This window comes from Notamacropus eugenii, chromosome 2, assembly GCF_028372415.1.
Source record: "Notamacropus eugenii isolate mMacEug1 chromosome 2, mMacEug1.pri_v2, whole genome shotgun sequence".
Taxonomy (NCBI): domain Eukaryota; kingdom Metazoa; phylum Chordata; class Mammalia; order Diprotodontia; family Macropodidae; genus Notamacropus; species Notamacropus eugenii.
The window spans coordinates 986535-1006677 of record NC_092873.1 but is presented as its reverse complement, the minus strand read 5'-3'; the positions used below and the strand labels follow the sequence as shown (position 1 = coordinate 1006677).

General features: G+C 40.3%; 1 pseudogene; it reads left to right on the top strand.

Annotated features, from left to right (window-relative positions):
• The first annotated feature begins 8904 nt into the window (after positions 1-8904).
• Positions 8905-9837, top strand: LOC140522021 (olfactory receptor 5A2-like; annotated as a pseudogene).
• The last annotated feature ends 10306 nt before the right edge of the window (positions 9838-20143 follow it).

Genomic DNA, 20143 nt, shown 5'->3' with positions numbered 1-20143 from the left:
TCAGGACTACACCTATAAAACCTTGGCATCTAGGTAAATAAATTGGAGTTGGAAGACATGAGGGGGATTGAATTGTCATATAACTTTGAGTTTCCTTAAAACTACTCTGTCCTAAAAGATGAGCATAGCTCGATCTCTGTCTTAACCTACTTCTTTTTTGAACAAAATGACCCAAGGCCTTAGAGTATTTCAAGCATGCCTGACAATAGAGAGTGCTTCCTAGATACTGTCTGAAATATTAAATATCTGTATATCAGTGGAGACAACACTTGCATTCAAGGAAGACTAAAAAACGTGTATTAATTCTATCTCTGCATGCTGATGAAAACTAGTTTGATTGCTAGCCAGTTACCTTCAATTTGCTCCCAGGATACATGTTCATTAAAGCTAATAGATTTGGACACTAATTCTTACTGGATGACAGAGAGTTAAGTTCCATTTGCCCCTTACCATCATTCCTCACTTATTGTTATACAATTTAAAGATATTCTCATTTATCTAGTTTGACTAAAGTACAATCTTCCGCATGGGAAATAGAGCAGTCTTCCATTAGTGACATGTTGGGTCCTTGTCCAAGACTGTCTATAAGTATGAGCTCTAATAGACTCTGGGCCTTTGAGAAGAGTATGAATATTGTTTTACTCTTTCATATCTGAAGCCACCCTACTTTGTGCTGCCCTTGAACTCAGCATAATGAAGGTCATTCACTGAGATTTTTCCCGTTGGAGTCTGTTGTTATGAATAAACATAAGTTTTTGTTTGCCTTTGAGCAATGCTACTACTTTTGGTTCTAACTATTCCTTATCATTTTGCAATACTTATCACTTCAATTAAATTATCTCCAGGAAAAATAATATTTAAGAAATTATTTCTGTGATATAACATTTCACTAAATATGTTTTGAGAGACATGCACTAAAAAATGATATATTTAATATGTATTACTTGTCAAATAATGTGTTATGTATTGGGGCTATAAAGATGCCAAAGCCAATGTTGCTGCTGTCAAGGAGCTTATATTCCATGGAAAGGGAGAACGATATGTATAGAAATTTTACATACATATATGCATACATACCTATATACATACATAAATATACAAAAGATAAAAATGAGGGAGAAACCTTTTTTTGGAAGGGGGCAAAGTGACCATGGCATTAAGAAACACTTCACATACAAGGCTCAGCAAAGTTTTGAAAGAAATAAGCAAGATTTTCCAAGACTTAAGAGGTCCAGTCTAAGAACTGGGAACAGCCCGTTCAAAGGTTCAGAGATGAGAAATTCAGTTTGAAACATGAGAAGTAACAAGAAGGTCCATTTGTAAGAAAAAGGGAATCGCACAGTGCCAGTTAAGTGCTAGAGTTCTGATTTCCTTTGGGATCATTTAAAAGAGTTCTGAAAGTAAGATTGTGTGTATACACATACATATATGCGCATATGTATACACACTTATAGATGTATTAAAACGTGTATATGCATAAGGACATAGACATACATAAATATGCATGTATGTGTACATATACATACAAAACATATATAAGAGATAGAAAGAGAGAGAGCACATGAGTTGGCTTCATGCATGAACCAATTTTTAGGTCAGAAACTACAATGACAACAACAAAGAGATTCTCTGCTCCTGCTAGTCAAATAATGTGTGGTGAAGCCCATATTTCATAAACTAGGAATACTGAGCGGAAGAAGACATGGGGAAATATAGTCATTATACTAGATTATAGAATCACATGTTTAGAACAGTATGATCTAGGTCATCTAAGCTCTCTAATTTCACAGATGAGGAAACTGACTTACAGAGAGGTCAAGTGACCTGCCTAAAACCGCATAGAAAGTAAAAGATACAGGATTGAATTCAGGTTCTCTGACTCTAATCCAAAACTCTTTCTGCTCTGATATAGCAACCTGGTGCTTGGTGACAGTTTATAATGCCACCATGTGTGACAGGGAAAGCAGGCTTCTAATAGCGAGCAGGGCTTTGGCAAAACCTTTGAGATCCTAGATCTCCTCCATCCCAAGAAGATCTGAGTTTATATATCTGGTCGTATCTTTGTCTATGTTATATTTAGATCTGCTCCTATTTTTAGGTCTCTGTTGTTGTCCCTACCTCTGTCTGTCTTTGTCTCTCTTCCTCTTGTTCTATCTTGCTCCATTAATCTGTCTGTCTTTCTACCTCTCTCTGTTATCCGTTCCCTCACTCTCATTCTGTCTCTGTGTCTATGTGTCTGTCTCTCTGGCTTTCCCTCTCTCTGTGTCTGTGTCTGTGTGTCTGTTTGACTCTGTCTCTATGTGTCTCTGTCTGTCTGACTATTCCTTTCTTCCTTCTTTCCTCTCCTTACCCCTTCTCATTCAATATTTCAGTTTCTAAGTAGATGAAACACTGGTCCAGAAGTCAGCAAAACCTGAGTTCAAATCTCAGACTTATATTAGCTGTGTGACCCTGGGCATCTATTTGCTCCAGTTTTCTCAGTTGAAAAAATGGTGATGATAATAGCATATTACATGGATATAATATATTTCTGTCTTTCCTTTCATTGTAAATTTCTTCTTGTGGAAAAAGATTGTTCAATACGTTGCTTTGTGTTCCGGTGTCTATCACAATGCCTTACATATACTAGGTATTAATAAATATTTGATGAATGAGTAGTGGGTATACCAGCTTAACGCTTTCACAATGAGACCACTCATATTGACACAAGCCGGTAACAGATTCTGAAAATCATTATGGGCCTAATAGTTTGGGCTAAATTAGATCAGTCACAGTTGTAGGAAATTAGTAAGTCAATGTCATGAAATAATATTAAATGTAAAGGAAAAAAGAAAAGGAGGAAGGGAATCCTCACATTCACACCTCAGAAGTCATTAGAGATTAATTGTAGACCTGGGACAATATCCCTCAAGAATCTCAGCATTCAGAAGGAGTTGGCTCATAAAGTGACGAACCTTGGCTTGCTAAGGGATTTAACTGTTCTGGTCACATGCCTACACCTTCTTCTTCAAAAATAATAAATAAAACCCTCAAGTTAGAATATAATTTTGGAGAGACAATAAGTCCATCCATCTTACTATTGGGTATTTTGTGGAACACACACACTCACACTCACAAACACTCATACTTACACGCATATTTCCTACATGAAAATTTCATGTTGCTATTTTGTCCATTTTACACGAGATGGGCTTCTTCTTGCCGTTGCTTCCAGAATGAACGGGTGAAGCCCTAATCTCTTTTGCAGTTATTATCTTTTGACTGTTCACCTCCAACACCAAAACAAATATTTTCAAAAAGTGAAAATTTGACCCAATTAAATTCATTTAAATTATACTAGGTTATTTTTTTTAGTTTTTTAAGGCTGCTTTGATTATTTTCCATCTTTCACTAAATGGCGTGTTTCTTTGGATGCCATTGATACAGCCATGCATTTTCTTTGGACAAAAGGAGATTTTGATGACTTTGTGTTTTTTATGTATTTGATTTATGATGTTTCCCTTTCCTGGCCTCAGTTAAAAATCATAGACTTAGGGTTAGGATTAAAGGAAGTGTTCTCTTTCAGGATATGCCAGTGTTCTAAACCCAGAGTCTAAAGTTATCTCTTTTTACCCTCAACTAAACCTTATTAATATTAATGAAAATGATAGAAAAAATTTACTTGAATTCATTGCGCTATCCATGTATTTTTCAGGTGAGGTTGTTCCCATTGGAGCAAACTGATAACACTTTACTCTACATCACCTTTTCAACCTGTATTTCTCACTTAAGTGTTTATGCAAATCCTTTTTGAAGGATTTCTTCAATGTACTGGAATCTTTCTGATAGGTCTGAGTTTCTTAATATTTTTATTATGCGTGTGTCACAGGTCCCTTTGGCAATCTGAAGAGCTCAACGAAACTTTTCAAGAATAGTGTTTATAAAAAAACATAAATGGTACAAATGAAACGAATTATCTTGAAATACGCTGATCAAAATTAAAATAAAAATTCCCAGGTCCTCTGGTTAACAATTCCTGATCTAATCTCAGGTGTAGGCACATTTCTTTCAGGTATCCATCAAATTCAGAGCAATTTGACTGTTCTTTTTTGAGCTCTTTTAATATAAATATATCTGTATGAAAGTTGTGTCCCCTTCTGTCTATGTACATACATTATTAGAATGTCACCTCCATAAGGGTAAAGTTGTACCTTATTTTTTATCCTCAGTACCTCACTTAAACCTTACTTATGCCTTGGTAGGCAATTGGCAAATCTATATTAAAAATGGTACCAAAGAATGAAACAATATCATATGAGAGGGGAAGCACTAATGGTAAAAGGCTTGAATTTGAAGTTGGGGTTTTTTGTCCAGATCATTCTTTCTTATTATTTGTGCGACTGATCATTTGGATTCCCCTTCTTGATCTTCTGATCAGTAAAACAAAGACACTGGATCAGGTTCTCTCCAACGTCTCTGACAATTTTAAAACTATGACATTGATCCACCTACTTGGCACATTTGCAATTGAAGTAAGAGAAATTATTTGTCCTAAAAGAATGAAGAGAATGCTAATGGAATTTCTAGGCAACGCCAATGGACTAGTGGAATGGAAAGCTTTAGGATATTTAGTAGGATGACTTTTAAAATTTCTACAACATTTTAAAATAAAAGCAGCTGGCTACTCTATCCTGGTAAAAGCCAACCCTAATGACACCCTTATACGTTCCCATGCTTTCTAAATTCTTTGCAAAGCTGCATTCTTGGGTCATATATCAGGAGAAATTCTGATCAACTAGAGCAAGCGTTCATAACCTGAGTTCCATGAGGACCCATGATTAGAGATTAAGGGCTCTATTCATTTTTAAAGAAAGATATTTAATAACTCTTTAGGTATAATTGATTTCTTTTGCAATCTTATTTATTTTACCATTTTTTTGAGACAGGACTCATTCACCTCATTAGACTGTCAAAGGAGACTACGGCAGCAAAAAACGTTGAAGAATCCCCAAGCTATCACGAGGAAATCAACCAGGTGGGTGAGATGACTACAAACTGCACCAGGTAAGAACTGATGAAAGAATTAGGGATTTTTGCTATGGAGAAACCTAAGAGGGAAACATTGTATCTAATATCTATCTTGAAGTATTTTAGGGACTGATAGAAGCGAAAGGCATTAAACTTCTACATTTGATGTTGGAGGTTAGTACCAGAAGTTATTGTTGAAGTTAGCAGAAAAGTGTATTCCAAAGCAAACTAAGTTTGTGCTCCCATCTTTTACAGCTGTAATCCATTCTATATTTGAACTTCTTGTATCATAAGAGAATGCTTCTGACTACCTGAGTATCTATTACTATTGATTTTGAGTCAGAGAAAATTTTAGAGATTATCTAATTTCACCCTGTTATTTTAAGGAAGAGTTAACTGAGCACCAGAGAGTGACTGTTCTGAACTTTCACACCAGTTAATTAAAGATTTGAGACTTGAGCCCAAGATCTAGAACTATAAATCCCATATTATTTCCATTAATCTGTGTTTAACACTTTGATTTCTGAGCCATCTGCATAAATCAAGCAAACAGGGAGCATTTGGAGGTGATTTGTCCTTTTGTTCTGAACTGGCTTCAAGTCCTCCTTTCCTTATATTCTTACTTATTAGTTATATTAGATTAAATTTAGTGCCTCCATTTAGAATAGCAAACATTTAAGAATACCCTTAGTTTGTACAAGATACTGTGTTAGGTCCCAGCAGAAAAACAAAAGCTAGAAAAGGAAGCTAAGCATCCCTTCACACTATTCTATTTATATGCATCTTTCTTTGCCCTCAGAGAGCTTAGGGAAAAATTGTTTGGTATAAGGTGGGATGGGATGAGGACAAAGAAGAGGTCTAGACCAAATAATATAACAAATAAGAATTAGTCTTAGAAAAAAAATTTTGAAGTTGGAGATGAAGAGAAAATGTAATTCAGCCACCAGGAACAGGTTGTACAAACGCACAGAGGAAGGAGGGAGATGGGCAAAGATTAAGGATGAGTTAGCATTTCTAATTTGACTGAAATTTATAGTGGACAAAGATAAGGAATGTGCACTGAGTATGAGAAGGTAAGTTGTAGGGAGAAGGCAAAGGGTCTTGAAGTCTCAGTTGAGGACGTCTTATTTTATCCTTGAGGCATTTAGTAGCCCTCAAAGAGTTCTAAACTTGCCTTATCATGTGGGATGACTTTATCTATACTTTTCTGCATACCTCACATGACACATTATTCAATAGTATGTGAGGGCTGTTTGTTTTTCACAAATGTGTGTCTTGCTACGTTAGCATTTCTATGTATATCTATCTATATATCTTTGTGCATTTATTTATATATCCATCTATCTCACTATCCATCTCACTATCTCCCTCTCTGTCTATCTATTTATCTGTCTGTCTATCTTTCTGCCCATTCATCTGTCCATCCATTTCTCTATCTATCTTCCTCCTTGATCACAGTTTAGAACTCTGTGAGTTATCGTCAGTCTATGACCAAGCCTTTGCTGCTTGGAAAGATCTACTATTACTTGTGCTCTACAGGCATAACTTTCAACATGCCAGGGCATCCTTTTCACCAAGATCAAGTTTCAGAGGATGACTTTAGTGGGGAATAGTTATTATCCACATTACTGACATTTCTACAAAATTATGACATAAAATATCTAAGTGGTGAATAAGTGTAAGGAAAGGAGGGGAACAAAGGAGGAAGGGAAGAAGGTAGAAAATTAAAAAAGGAAAGTATGGAGGGAGAGATGTGAGACAAAAAAGAAGGAAAAGGGGATGGAAAGAGGAAGTTGCCTCTATTTGATATTTGCTTCTATATTATATCTGCTCTTTTCAGGCTGCCATTAGACCAACCTGTGTCCTTGAGGCCAAATGTGACCCTCTAGGTTAACAAACGTGGCCATTTGACTGAATCCAAACCACCAAAGAAATCCCCTTAATGAAAGGATTTGTTCTGGAAAACTTGGACTTAGTCAAAAGGACCTAGGACCTAGAAGGCCACACCTCTTAGACCAGCAGCAATCATTTCTCAGAGCTTTTGCTTTCACCCTTCCACTTCTTTGTACTAACTTTCATAAATTCCTGCTTCTCTTCTGTTGACAGATGGGAAACATGACAACTAAGCCTGTAAGGCCTTGAATTTTTCTAGAATTAGTAAATGACATGTGTTTAAATGCATAGGATGATTAATACTAATAACAATAGTACTCTCATTTATATAGTATGCCAAATACTTCACATATTATTTTATTTGTTCTTCACAATCATCCTATTAGGTAGGTGCTATTATTAACTCCACTTTCAGATGAGATACCTGAGGCTATGGCACATTAAATTATTCGTCCAAGGTCACACAGCTGGTAAATGACTAAGGAAGAATTTGAGCTAAAGTATTCCTGACTCTAATTCCAGTGCCCTGTTCATTGTGTTCATCAAATGCTTATTTTCACTTATTTAAGAAAAAAACCTTTTTTTTGACTAATTTTACTTTAAAAACCTGTAAACAAAAAATGCGTCTACATATATAATATATTAAATTCGGCAAACTGTTTCTCTTAGACTTTCCTCTAAAGCTGTATATGCTGCACATTAATTGTGTGAGTGTTGGCAGATGGTTTCATTTTTCTGACTCTGTTTTCTCATCTATTAAATGGGGATAACAATAACAGTAACTTCAATATTCTTTTCACTCTGTTTTTGTGTAAGGTGAGTTAATTAATGTATACAGAAACCTTTAGCACCATGAAAGCCCTCTATTGATGTCATCTGCTTTTATTTTTGTTGTTTATGTTGTTTCTGGTGGTGATGATACAGATGATGTGTCACATAATGAATAATGCAGTTGGGGAGGCCAAGATCTGAAGCCTAATATCTGACATTGACCAGCTCTGGGACCATGGACAAGTCAACCTTTGTGAGTCTCAGGAAATTCTCTCTTACTTATTAAATTGAATGGGAGTGGTGATATGCATCAATGAAGGAGGATCCCACAGCAATGAGATCACAAATACTTACATATTTTCACCTTACACATAACTTCATTTATCTGTTCCTTTCTATGGCAGTCCACAAGTTCCAAAGCACTCCTTGGTGTTTACAAGAATTACTGGAAGCTATTTACTAATCTACTTCATTGGTCATTTGCAGGAAGTTTGCTGCTTATTCCAGAATCCTGGAGACTATTCCTTCCTTCCTAATGAAGAGACATTGAGTTCTCAACCTGAAAGGGACTAGTATGACCCTGGACTGGGCTTAAGCTTCAGTTTTGATTAAACTAACCAATTGATGTGTAATCTCAGATGCTGAGAGAGATACAAGAGAATGGTCAGATTTCCTGTCTTGAAAGAGCTTCTGATCTAGGGGGAGGAGATAAGCTTGTTTTATTTTTACACCATTTTATATTGTTCACCGTTTCATTTAACTTTAAATCTATGAGAAATTAAAAATGATTTGATAATTTAGAGAAGGGGAAACTGTATGTGGGTAGATGCACTTTTGGGAGGCTTCATAGAGGGCGGAAACTTGAGAAGGACCTTGAAGGAAGGACAAGAAGTATTTCTGTGGGGCATTTACATCTTCTTTCTTATGATGTGGTATTTTTTGAATGTTAAGCATATTTGATTAAATATTGATTTGATTAAATATTACAGTTTGACAGGAAAACAGTATCCCAACCCTAAAATGGGAAGGAAAACCTCAAAATTTTTTGCAAACTTCAAACTCCTTGTGCAGACTGCTAAAGTAAAAGTCCACTTTGGGTTCTTATTTTTAATCAATTTCTCTACAATGCTCTGTGTAGGGTGCTTCCTTTTCAGACTTGGTAGGTTTGATTAATCCTTTGCACGGAAGCTACCTCTTCTTCTGGGAGATGTTGAGTTGGTCCAAATAACCAATATGACAGAGACAAATATAACTTTTGTGACTGAATTCATTTTCTTGGGTCTCTCTTCTCAACCAAGGACTCAACTCATCCTTTTCATCATGTTTTTATTCTTCTACTTAATGACAGTGCTTGGCAATCTCATAATCATCACAATAATCCAGAACGAACCCCACCTTCAATCCCCATGTACTTTTTCCTAACTAACCTGTCTTTCCTGGACATCTGTCTTACCAGCACCAGTGTCCCACGAATGCTTTCTAATATGTTGGGGAAGAAAAAGACGATCTCCTTTATTGGCTGTGCAATTCAGATGTATTACTCTCTCTCTCCTTTGCGATGATTAAATGTGTCCTCTTGGGAGTCATGGCATATGACAGATATGTTGCTATTTGTTCCCCATTGAACTACACAGTCATTATGAACAAGCGCACTTGCATTCACATGGTCATCATTTCCTGCACTAGCAGCTTCCTGAGTTCCATGGTGATTAATGTCCTCAACTTGAGTTTGTCTTTCTGTGGGCCTAATGTACTGAACCACTTCTTTTGTGAAGTGCCCTCAATACTCAGGTTAGCTTGCACAGACACCTCTGTCATAGAGCTGGTAGTGTTTATCTTTAGCATCATGATTGTCTTTATTCCATTCCTTCTCATTGTCGTCTCTTATGCTCCCATTCTCCTATCAGTCCTCAGGATGCGCTCTGCAGCAGGAAGACTCAAAGCATTTTCCACCTGTGCCTCCCACCTGACAGTGGTTGTCCTGTACTATGGGACAGGCATTTTTATGTACATGTGTCCTCAGTCCAAGTCCTCCCTGGGGGAAAGATCATTGCTGTTTTCTACACTATGATCACACCAATGATCAACCCTCTGATCTACCGCTTAAGGAACCAGGATGTGAAAATGGCCTTGAGAAAAGCCTTCAGGAAACATAGCCTGGAATAGTGCATAGAGATAGGATACAAATTCCAAAGACTTTGGCTTGAATATTGGCCCGGACCCTCATGGTGGATTTTAGTGAATTATTTCGTCTCTTCTTAGGGGTGTCCTGCCCTTGGAGGGATAATCTAAGGGGACAACTTAGGACTTTCCTTTTCTTTGTAATAAATAGACATTAAATTCTCATCCTGAAAGGGACCTAAAATGTGACCTTGGATTGAATTCAAGCCTCAGTTTTAGTTAAATACTATATGTCTTTTTAAAATGTGCAATTCAAAACAACTGAAGTGGGAAGTGCAGACATTAATTGAGAAGAGACTGAAATGCTTACATTTTGAATGATTTGCACAGAACTGCAAAGTGAGTGATGGGGAGAGGCCGGTGTTCTTATAGATGAGGTGTCTTAGGGTTAAGGGAAAGAAGTGATTTTCCAAGTGTCACAAAGTCAGAAAAGTCAGCATCAAACTCAGGTGTCCTGATGCTTAGTCCAGTATTTTTCCCACAGTTAGGCTGCAGCTTCTGTTATCATTAAATTCTTAGTCACTTCCATTTGGAACATAAAGGTTTTCCATGGGATAATATAAAGGTACCATATGGTAAGAGCCAGGAGACTTGTGTTTTATATCTGTCCATGACACTTACCCATTGTTTGACTCAGTAAATATTTCTCTGTTCTGTGACTCAGTTTCTCCTTCAGAATAAGATCACAATGCTTCATTCCCTATTCAACAGCAATTTCTTTTTTTTTCAATAAAAATTTATTTTTATTTTTATATATTTTTATTTAACTTTTAACATTTATTTTCACAAAATTTTGGGTTACAAATTTTCTCCCCTTTTATCCCCTCCCCCCCCAAACCCAAGCATTCTAGTTGCTCCTGTGACCAATCTACTCTCTCCTCTATCCTCCCTCCCTGCCCTTGTCTCCGTCTTCTCTTTTGTTCTGTAGGGCCAGATAGCTTTCTTAACCCCTTAACCTGTATTTTTTATTTCCCAGTGGTAAGAACATTACATTTGATCCTAACACTTTGAGTTCCAACTTCTTTAGATCCCTCCCTCTCCACCCCTTCCCCTTGGAAGACAAGCGATTCAATATAGGCCAAATCTGTGTAGTTTTGCAAATGATTTCCAAACTAGTTGTGTTGTATGGGACTAACTATATTTCCCTCCATCCTATCCTGTCCCCCATTACTTCTATTCTCTTAAGATCCTTTCCCTCCCCATGAGTGTCGGCCTTGGATTGCATTCTCCTCCCCATGCCCTCCCCTCCATCCTCCCCCCGACCCTGCTTGTGCCCCTGTCCCCCACTCTCCTGTATTATGAGATAGGTTGTCCCATCAAAATGAGTGTGCATTTTATTCTTTCCTTTCGTGGAATGTGATGAGAGTAGACCTCATGTTTTTCTCTTGCCTCCCCTCTTTATCCCTCCACTAATAAGTCTTTTGCTTGCCTCTTTTATGAGAGATAATTTGCCCCATATAACTTCTCCCTTTCTCCTCCCAATATTTCTCTCTCACTGCTTGATTTCCTTTTTTTTTTTTAGTATATGATCCCATCCTCTTCAATTCACTCTGTGCACTCTGTCTCTATGTATGTGTGTGTGTGTGTGCATGTGTGTGTATGTACTCCCACCCAGTACCCAGATACTGAAATGTTTCAAGAGTTACAAATATTGTCTTTCCATGTAGGAATGTAAACAGTTCAACTTTAGTAAGTCCCTTATGACTTCTCTTTGCTGTTCACATTTTCATGGTTCTCTTCATTCTTGTGTTAGAAAGTCAAATTTTCTTTCCAGCTCTGGTCTTTTCATCAAGAAAATTTGAAAATCCTCTATTTCATTGAAAGACCATTTTTTCTCCTGAAGTATTACACTCAGTTTTGCTGGGTAGGTGATTCTTGGTTTTAGTCCTAGTTCCTTTGACTTCTGGAATATCCTATTCCATTCCCTTCGATCCCTTAATGTAGAGGGTGCTAGATCTTGTGTTATCCTGATTGTATTTCCGCAATACTTGAATTGTTTCTTTCTAGCTGCTTCCAATATTTTCTCTTTCACCTGGAAATTCTGGAATTTGGCCACAATGTTCCTAGGAGTTTCTCCTTTTGGATCTCTTTCATGCGGTGTTCTGCGGATTCCTTGAATATTTATTTTGCCCTCTGGTTCTAGAATCTCAGGGCAGTTTTCCTTGATAATTTCATGGAAGATGATGTCTAGGCTCTTCTTTTGATCATGGTTTTCAGGTAGTCCCAGAATTTTTACATTGTCTCTCTTGATTCTATTTTCCAGGTCAGTTGTTTTTCCAATAAGATATTTCACATTATCTTCCATTTTTCGAATCTTCACGCTATGTTCTGTGATATCTGTCTTTCTCATAAAGTCCTTAGCGTCCATCTGTACCATTCCAGTTTTGAAAGATCTATTTTCTTCAGTGAGCTTTTGAATCTCCTTTTCCATTTGGCTAATTCTGCTTTTGAAAGCATTCTTCTCCTCATTGTCTTTTTGAACCTCTTTTGCCAGTTGAGTTAGGCTAGTTTTCAAGGTGTTAATTTCTTCAACATTTTTTTGGTTCTCCTTTAGCAGGGAGCTGATCTGCTTTTCATGCTTCTCTTTCATATCTCTCATTTATCTTCCCAGTTTTTCCTCCACCTCTCTAACTTGATTTTCAAAATTCTTTTTGAGCTCTTCCATGGCCTGAGCCCATTGGGTGGGCTGGGGCACAGAATCCTTGATTTCTGTGTCTTTGCCTGATGGTAAGCATTGTTCTTCCTCATCAGAAAGGAAGGGAGGAAGTGTCTTTTCTCTGAGAAAGTACCCTTCAATAGTTTTATTTCTTTTCCCTTTTCTGGGCATTCTCCCCAGCCAGTGGCTTGGCCTCTGAATATTCTCCTCACACCCACCTCGCCTCCTGGTCCTCCCAGCCAGCGTTTGGGGACTGAGATTCAAATGCTGCTTCCAGCCTTAGGGCTTTTGGCGGGGGCAGGGCTGCTATTCAGTGTGAGAATTAAGTTCAGATGGTCAGGTCAGGGCAGGGCCGCCTCTCAGGCTCAGTTCCCTCAGGGGTTTTATGCACAGACCTTCCACAATGGATCCAGGCTCCCGCCCGCTTGGGGAGCCCCTGTCTGCAGCCGCCTCTCAGCTTCTATTTCCCGGGGGGACCCGAACCATGGGGACACTCCACTCCCCTCTCGACCCGCCAAAGAGACTCTCTCACCGACCCTCGTCACCTGTGGGTGGGGGGGCTTGTGCCACCTCTGGAGATCCCATCTCTGTAGCCCACTCGGATCTTTTCCTCACAGTGTCGCGGCCACTGCAGGGCTGCATTCAGCTCTCAGTCCCAGCGCCCAGTCCACAGCGTGAAGGACCCCCCGCGAGAGGTTTGCAGGTCTCTCTGGAACAGAAATCTCCCTTGCTCCAATATTCCGTGGCCTCTGGGTGCAGAATTCGCCGTCAGTTACTCCCCTCTAGCCGTTCTGTGGGTTGTGGGTTTGGAGCTATGTGTATGTGCGTCTTTCTACTCCGCCATCTTGGCTCCGCCCTGCGGGGCTGGGTGTGCGGGCCACCTGCCGCCACCTGAGCCGAGCCACGCTGCGCTGCCCAGCCCTCCACAGCAATTTCGTGAGCAAAGCTTTGTAAACATCAAGCCACAATATAAATACACATGTGAACTTATTTTGTTTTCAATATAGACAGAAATTTTCTTGAGAACAGTAATTATTTTCTTCATATCTTTATAGTACTAGAGTTGTTCGAAGTGCCATATACAGAGTAATGGCTTAATAAATGTCCATTGAATCTAATTATTTGCTGCATATTTTACAAAGTATTCCCAAACATATGTAGAATATAACGGATGGCTTCTGACATCCCTTCCAAATCAGTGATTAAATCCTTTTCTTTGAGTCACAATTTTTCCAGATGGATGAATAAGATATTGACCTAGAGTATCTGTAAAACTTCTTCTGGATCTGAATCCATTTGATCTTGTGAAAAGAGTTTATATGAGGAGTGTGTTCGTTGTAACATCATAGATTTAGAACTGGACAAGAATTAACTCATTAAGGGGCGGAGTCAAGATGGCGGAGTAGAAACACACAAATACGCTAGCTCCTAACCCACAGCCCATGAAATATCCGTAGTAAAGAGGCGCCAATAAATTCGGGAGCAGGAGAAGCCACATAATAGTGGAGAGGATAAGATTTCTGTTCCAGAGGGATCTGCAAACCTCTTGCAAAAGGTCCGTCGCGCTGCAGACACGGAGTCGAGCCCAGCCCTGCCTTGACCGCGGCACCGAGAGGAACAGATTCAAGCAGACTTCAGGGATGGGATCTCCAGCGGCCACGCGGGTCCCTCCACCCACAGGTGACGGGGGTGGGTGAGAAGGTCTCTTTGGTGGGTCGAGAGGGGAGTGGGGTGCCCCCATAACTCAGGCGCCCTTGGGAGGCAACAGCAGAGGCAGAAGCATACTGGGGCTCCCCAAGCAGGCAGGAGCCCAGATCCATTGTTGAAGGTCTCCGCATAAACCCCCTGAGGTAACTGAACCTGTGAGGTGGCCCTGCCCCCACCTGAGCACCTGAACATAATCTCACACTGAATAGCAGCCCTGCCCCCTCCCAAAGCCCTGAGGCTGGGGAGCAGCATTTGAGCCTCAGACCCCAAGTGCTGGCTGGGAGGATCCGGAGGCGAGGTGGGTGTGAGGAGAATATTCAGAGCTCAAGTCACTGGCTGGGAAAATGCCCAGAAAAGGGAAAAAAATAACCAAGACTATAGAGGGTTACTTTCTTGGTGAGCAGGTTTCTCCTCCCCTCCCTTCTGATGAGGAAGAGCGGTGCTCACCATCAGGGGAAGACACGGAAGTCAGTGCTTCTACATCCCAGCCCACTCAATGGGATCAGTTCTGGGAAAAGGCCATAAAGAGCTCAAAAAATTTTCAAAATTATGTTAGAGAGGTGGAGGAAAAACTGGGAAGAGCAATAAAAGACTTGCAAGCAAAGTATGAACAACAGATCAGCTCCCTGCTAAAGGAGACCCAAAAAAAATGCTGAAGAAAATAACACCCTGAAAAATAGGCTAACGCAATTGGCAAAAGAGGTTCAAAAAGCCAATGAGGAGAAGAATGCTTTCAAAAGCAGAATTAGCCAAATGGCAAAGGAGGTTCAAAAGCTCACTAAAGTAAGTAGCTCTTTAAAAATTAGAATGGAACAGATGGAGGCTAATGACTTTATGAGAAACCAAGAAATCACAAAACAAAACCAAAAGAATGAAAAAATGGAAGATAATGTGAAATATCTCATTGGAAAAACAACTGACCTGGAAAATAGATCCAGGAGAGACAATTTAAAAATTATGGGACTACCTGAAAGCCATGATCAAAAGAAGAGCCTAGACATCATCTTCCATGAAATTATCAAGGAAAACTGCCCTGAGATTCTAGAACCAGAGGGCAAAATAAATATTCAAGGAATCCACAGAACACCGCATGAAAGAGATCCAAAAAGAGAAACTCCTAGGAATATTGTGGCCAAATTCCAGGCTTCCCAGGTCAAGGAGAAAATATTGGAAGCAGCTAGAAAGAAACAATTCAAGTACTGTGGAAATACAATCAGGATAACACAACATCTAGCAGCTTCTACATTAAGGGATCGAAGGGCATGGAATAGGATATTCCAGAAGTCAAAGGAATTAGGACTAAAACCAGGAATCACCTACCCAACAAAACTGAGTATAATACTTCAGGGGAAAAAATGGTCTTTCAATGAAATAGAGGACTTTCAAGCATTCTTGATGAAAAGACCAGAGCTGAAAAGAAAATTTGACTTTCAAACAGAAGAATGAAGAGAAGCATGGAAAGGTAAACAGCAAAGAGAAGTCATAAGGGACTTGTAAAAGTTGAACTGTTTACATCCCTGTATGGAAAGACAATATTAGTAACTCTTGAAACTATTCAGTTTCTCGGTATTTGGTGGGATTACACACACACACATGCACACGCACACACTCATAGAGACAGAGTGCACAGAGTGAATTGAATAGGATGGGATCATATCTTAAAAAAAATGAAATCAAGCAGTGAGAGAGAAATATAATGGAGGGTAAAGGGAGAAATGGAATGGGGCAAATTATCTCTCATAAAAGAGGCAAGCAAAAGACTTTTTTAGTTTGGGGAAAAAGAGGGGAGGTGAGAGAAAAACATGAAGTTTACTCTCATCACATTCCACTAAAGGAAGGAATAAAATGCACACTCATGTTGGTATGAAAACCTATCTTACAATACAGGAAGGTGGGGGACAAGGGGATAAACAGGGTGGGAGGACGATGGAAGGGAGGGCATGGGGAGGAGGGCACAATTTGAGGTCGACACTCACAGGGAGGGACAGGATCAAGAGAGAGAACAGAAATAATTGGAAGCAGGATAGGATGGAGGGAAATATAGCTAGTCTTATACAACATGACTATTATGGAAGTCATTTGCAAAACTACACAGATTTGGCCTATATTGAATTGCTTGCCTTCCAAAGGGAGGGGGTGGGGAGGGAGGGAGGAAAAGAAGTTGGAACTCAAAGTTTTAGGAATAACTGTCAAGTACTGTTCTTGCCGCTAGGAAATAAAAAATGCCGGTAAAGGGGTATAGAAAGTTATTTGGCCCAACAGGACAGAGGAGAGGATGGAGACAAGGGCAGAGTGGAATGATGGAGAGAGTGGAGTGGTGATGGGGGCAATTGGAATACTCAGTGTTTTGGGGTGGGGGGAGGGGACAAGGGGGGAGAAAATTTGGAGCCCAAAAATTCTGTGAAAATGAATGTTAAAAGTGAAATAAATAAATTAATTAAAAAAATATTTCTCACTGGGTGGGAGACGAGTGTGAGGTAGGATAGAATTTCCACTGAAAATAGAATTTAAATATGTTCATATATAATTTTATGCATTGTATATTTAAATTCAAATTTATTTTTAATTTTTAAAAATTTAATCTTTTTTTCACAAAAAGAAAGTTTACACATATAATGAAATCTAGGAACCAAAGCAGGAGAAGAATAGGGGAAACGAAATATATGGGAGACAGTCAATAGAGGGAAAAACAAAAGTGATTTTATTATTACTGGACCTAGTCTGACAATTGTCTTAGATTAAGCGAAAGTAGATTTCAAAGAATTCAGAGGAATCACAGGATAGTAGGATCCCTTGGAGTAAAATCTTTTAGGGGAATTTTTCTCAGGAGGGATGGGAGAGGTTCAAGAATGAAATTCTGAAGACAAGAGGAAGCAATTACAATGAGAGGAAAATCAGATTTGCTTGAAGAGAGTCATGTGGACGCATAGGGAGCTCAGTGTACAATATTGCCTTAATAAAGAAATGAATGGAAAATGGAAATAAGGTTAGGTAATGAGATTGAATATGAGTGGTCTTGTAAAAATGTGCTTTTTAGGGTTCTGATATGACAAGAAGGCAAAATACTCCAGTACTAAATAGGTAATACCACTTTAGTAATGATGCAGTACAGATAATGCTGACCCTTAAATTTTTAATACAAATTTTGCATTAAATGGAGTGAATATTTCAAAGAAATTGACTGAGAATGTCATGCTGATTTGCATGATATGGACTGAATTCATGAAGTATTTTGGTATTTACCCATATTACATCATAATTTTGTAAAGAAATCTCTGCAGTTATAAGTGATAATAGGCTTGGGGCAGCTAAGTGGTGCAGTGGATAGAACACCAGTGCAAGAGTCAGGAGGACCTGAGTTCAAATGTCACCTCAGTCACTTGACACTCACTAGCTATGTGACCTTGGGCAAGTCCCTTAACCCCAATTGCCTCATCCTGGGTCATCTCCAGGTCATCCTGATGAATATCTGGTCACTGGATTCAGATGGCTCTGGAGGAGAAGTGAGACTGGTGATCTGCACAGCCCTCCATCACTCAAAACAAAGTCAAGTGCAAGTCATGTCATTATTTCTCTGATGTCATAGTCTTCTTCAGCAAGGAAGGACAAACACACACTGCCTCTTTTTCTAAGCTTGGAAGGCAGATGCAAGCAGAAAGACATTCCTAGCCCTCAAGGTACTTAAGGAAACAGAAAAGGAAGCTAAATGGGCTGAGAGAGTAATACTAAATGGTAGAGAAAATCCAGGGGGTGCAGCCTGGAATGGACTGAAGATATGTTTGACCTATTCAACCTCCTTCAAATGGAAATCCTAGAAGGAACCAGCCAATCTGAGGAAGACCTAGGGTCTTTGCCCTGTGGCAACTTCAGAAGTGAAATGGAGTTGGCTTCCAACATGCCGAGCTTTTTGTGGCATGGTCAGCTGAGGCAAAGGAAAGCCAAACAAAGAGTTGGTTGGTCTGCATGCCCAGGACCACCACTGCTCCCCTAGCCTTGGGTCATGGAGTCACAGAATGGGGATAGACTAACCTCACCAGAACCTGCTTTGAGGGAATCTTTTCTAAACCAAGATGAGAGGAAAGTGTGGTGCCCAAGAGATGCCCACCTCTAAAGCCTTGGGTTAAGTTGTGTGGAGCATCTGGGTGGTATAAAGTGCCTGGATCAAGAACGTGCACTTTGGGTCAGGGTATAGCCGACCAATTAGCCTGGTAAAGGTGAAGCTCTCATCCCCCACCCTCCTTTTGCTTTTCTTCCTTCCCTCCTTTCCAGTTTACAGGACAGCCCCAACCTATGAAACAACTACGACCTTCAGTGAGGCCATCATTTTGGGCATGCGTAGAGAGCGTCCCTGTTCCCTGCACTACATTTCCCAGAAGATCGCGGGGCTTACTTTTGTAAGATTTCATGCTGTATATTGAATATATCCTGGTGAGTCTGGAAGTTGTGCAGACAAACTCAGTCCTCTCCCCGAGAGTCCCTGACCTCGCCCCTCTGCCCTGCGGGCCCTCCTGCTCAGGATGGAGGCACAGCCCAGCCAGCCTCGGAGCCCTGTGGGGAAGCATGAGGACAGGCGGCCCAGGCAGAGTGCAGGCAGCCTGGCTAGCCCCGGCCTGCCAGGTGGCGGGATCCCCGGGAGGGTGGGCAGGGCCCCAGAGATGAAGGGGACCCTCCCCTGCACTTGGTCATTCTCTGGTTCACCAGTTCATTTATTCCTCTAATTCCTCCTCACTCTACTAGACTTGTTTGGTCCCTGGGGCTTCAGCATCAGTGTGTGACGTCAACACTACTGCTTATGACGTCTGCTTCACTGCTTATGACGTCAGCTTCACTGTGTATGACATCGGCGGGTCTGAAGGCCACGCCAAATGTCAGAGAAGTCATTCATTCCCGAGGTTTCAGTACCTTTGGAGAAATGAGCCCAAGCCTAACCTGAATGTGTTAGACATGCGGCTGACTGACACTGACACAGTCAGACGTAGGCAGAGGCCCACATCCACAAAGCGCTGATGTGGAGGCGCTTTCTAGGTTCTGTTCTGTTTTCACAGCATTGAGTTTGAATTGCTTTGTTTTCAGCATTGTTGTAGTAATTGTACATGTCATTTTACTTCACTCTGCGTAGTTCAGAGAAGTCTTTCACCATAGTCCAGTCCTCATATTTATCATTTTGATGGATGAGTAATCTCTTACATTACTGTACTTCCCCGAATCCATCAGTATGTACTTGCTCCAGGTTTTTGATATTACAAAAAGTGCTACGACAAGTATTTCCATGCATGTAAGTCCTTTATTTTTATCACTGACTTAGTTCGGGTAGATTGCTAAAGGGGCTAGGGATTCAGGAGGGGGCTACAGTGTGGAATTGAACTGGTTTAACAAGGAATCAGGATGGAAAGAAGAGGAGTGAAGAGTGCAGGGAGACAACTGAGGAATCAAGGAATCAGAGTTCATGGGGGTAGGAGAGGAGGAAGTTTGGGAGCAGGGTTGAAGAGCAAAGGGCAAAGTTTGGTGCTTAGGTGGGACAGGGCAAGCATGACAGGTGAGGCTGGAGGGAAGCAGAGGGATGTCCTGGCTAGAACTAAGTTGAGGTAAAGAGGGTGGCAGAAGTTAGGTGGCAAAGTGTCAAGTTTTCATGGGGAGGAGGGAAATAAGCGAGCATCTTAACTGAGTAGAGTGGAACCCAGTAGGACAGGGAGCAGAGCTACTGAGACCAGAGAGAGGATGACGTGAGGGGACTGAGCCAGAGGCTGCATCTTAGGTGAGGGCCCTAGTGAGGCTTGGGCAGTGGGCAGTGGCAAGGATTGGATGAGATTTAGATGAGGAATTGGGGCTGGATTTAGGCCAGCTAGATGTTTTATGCTGCACCCCAGGTGAGTTCCTGAGGGAAGAGGTGTTTATATGAGGCATTGAAAGAAAAAGTGAAGTGGTAGG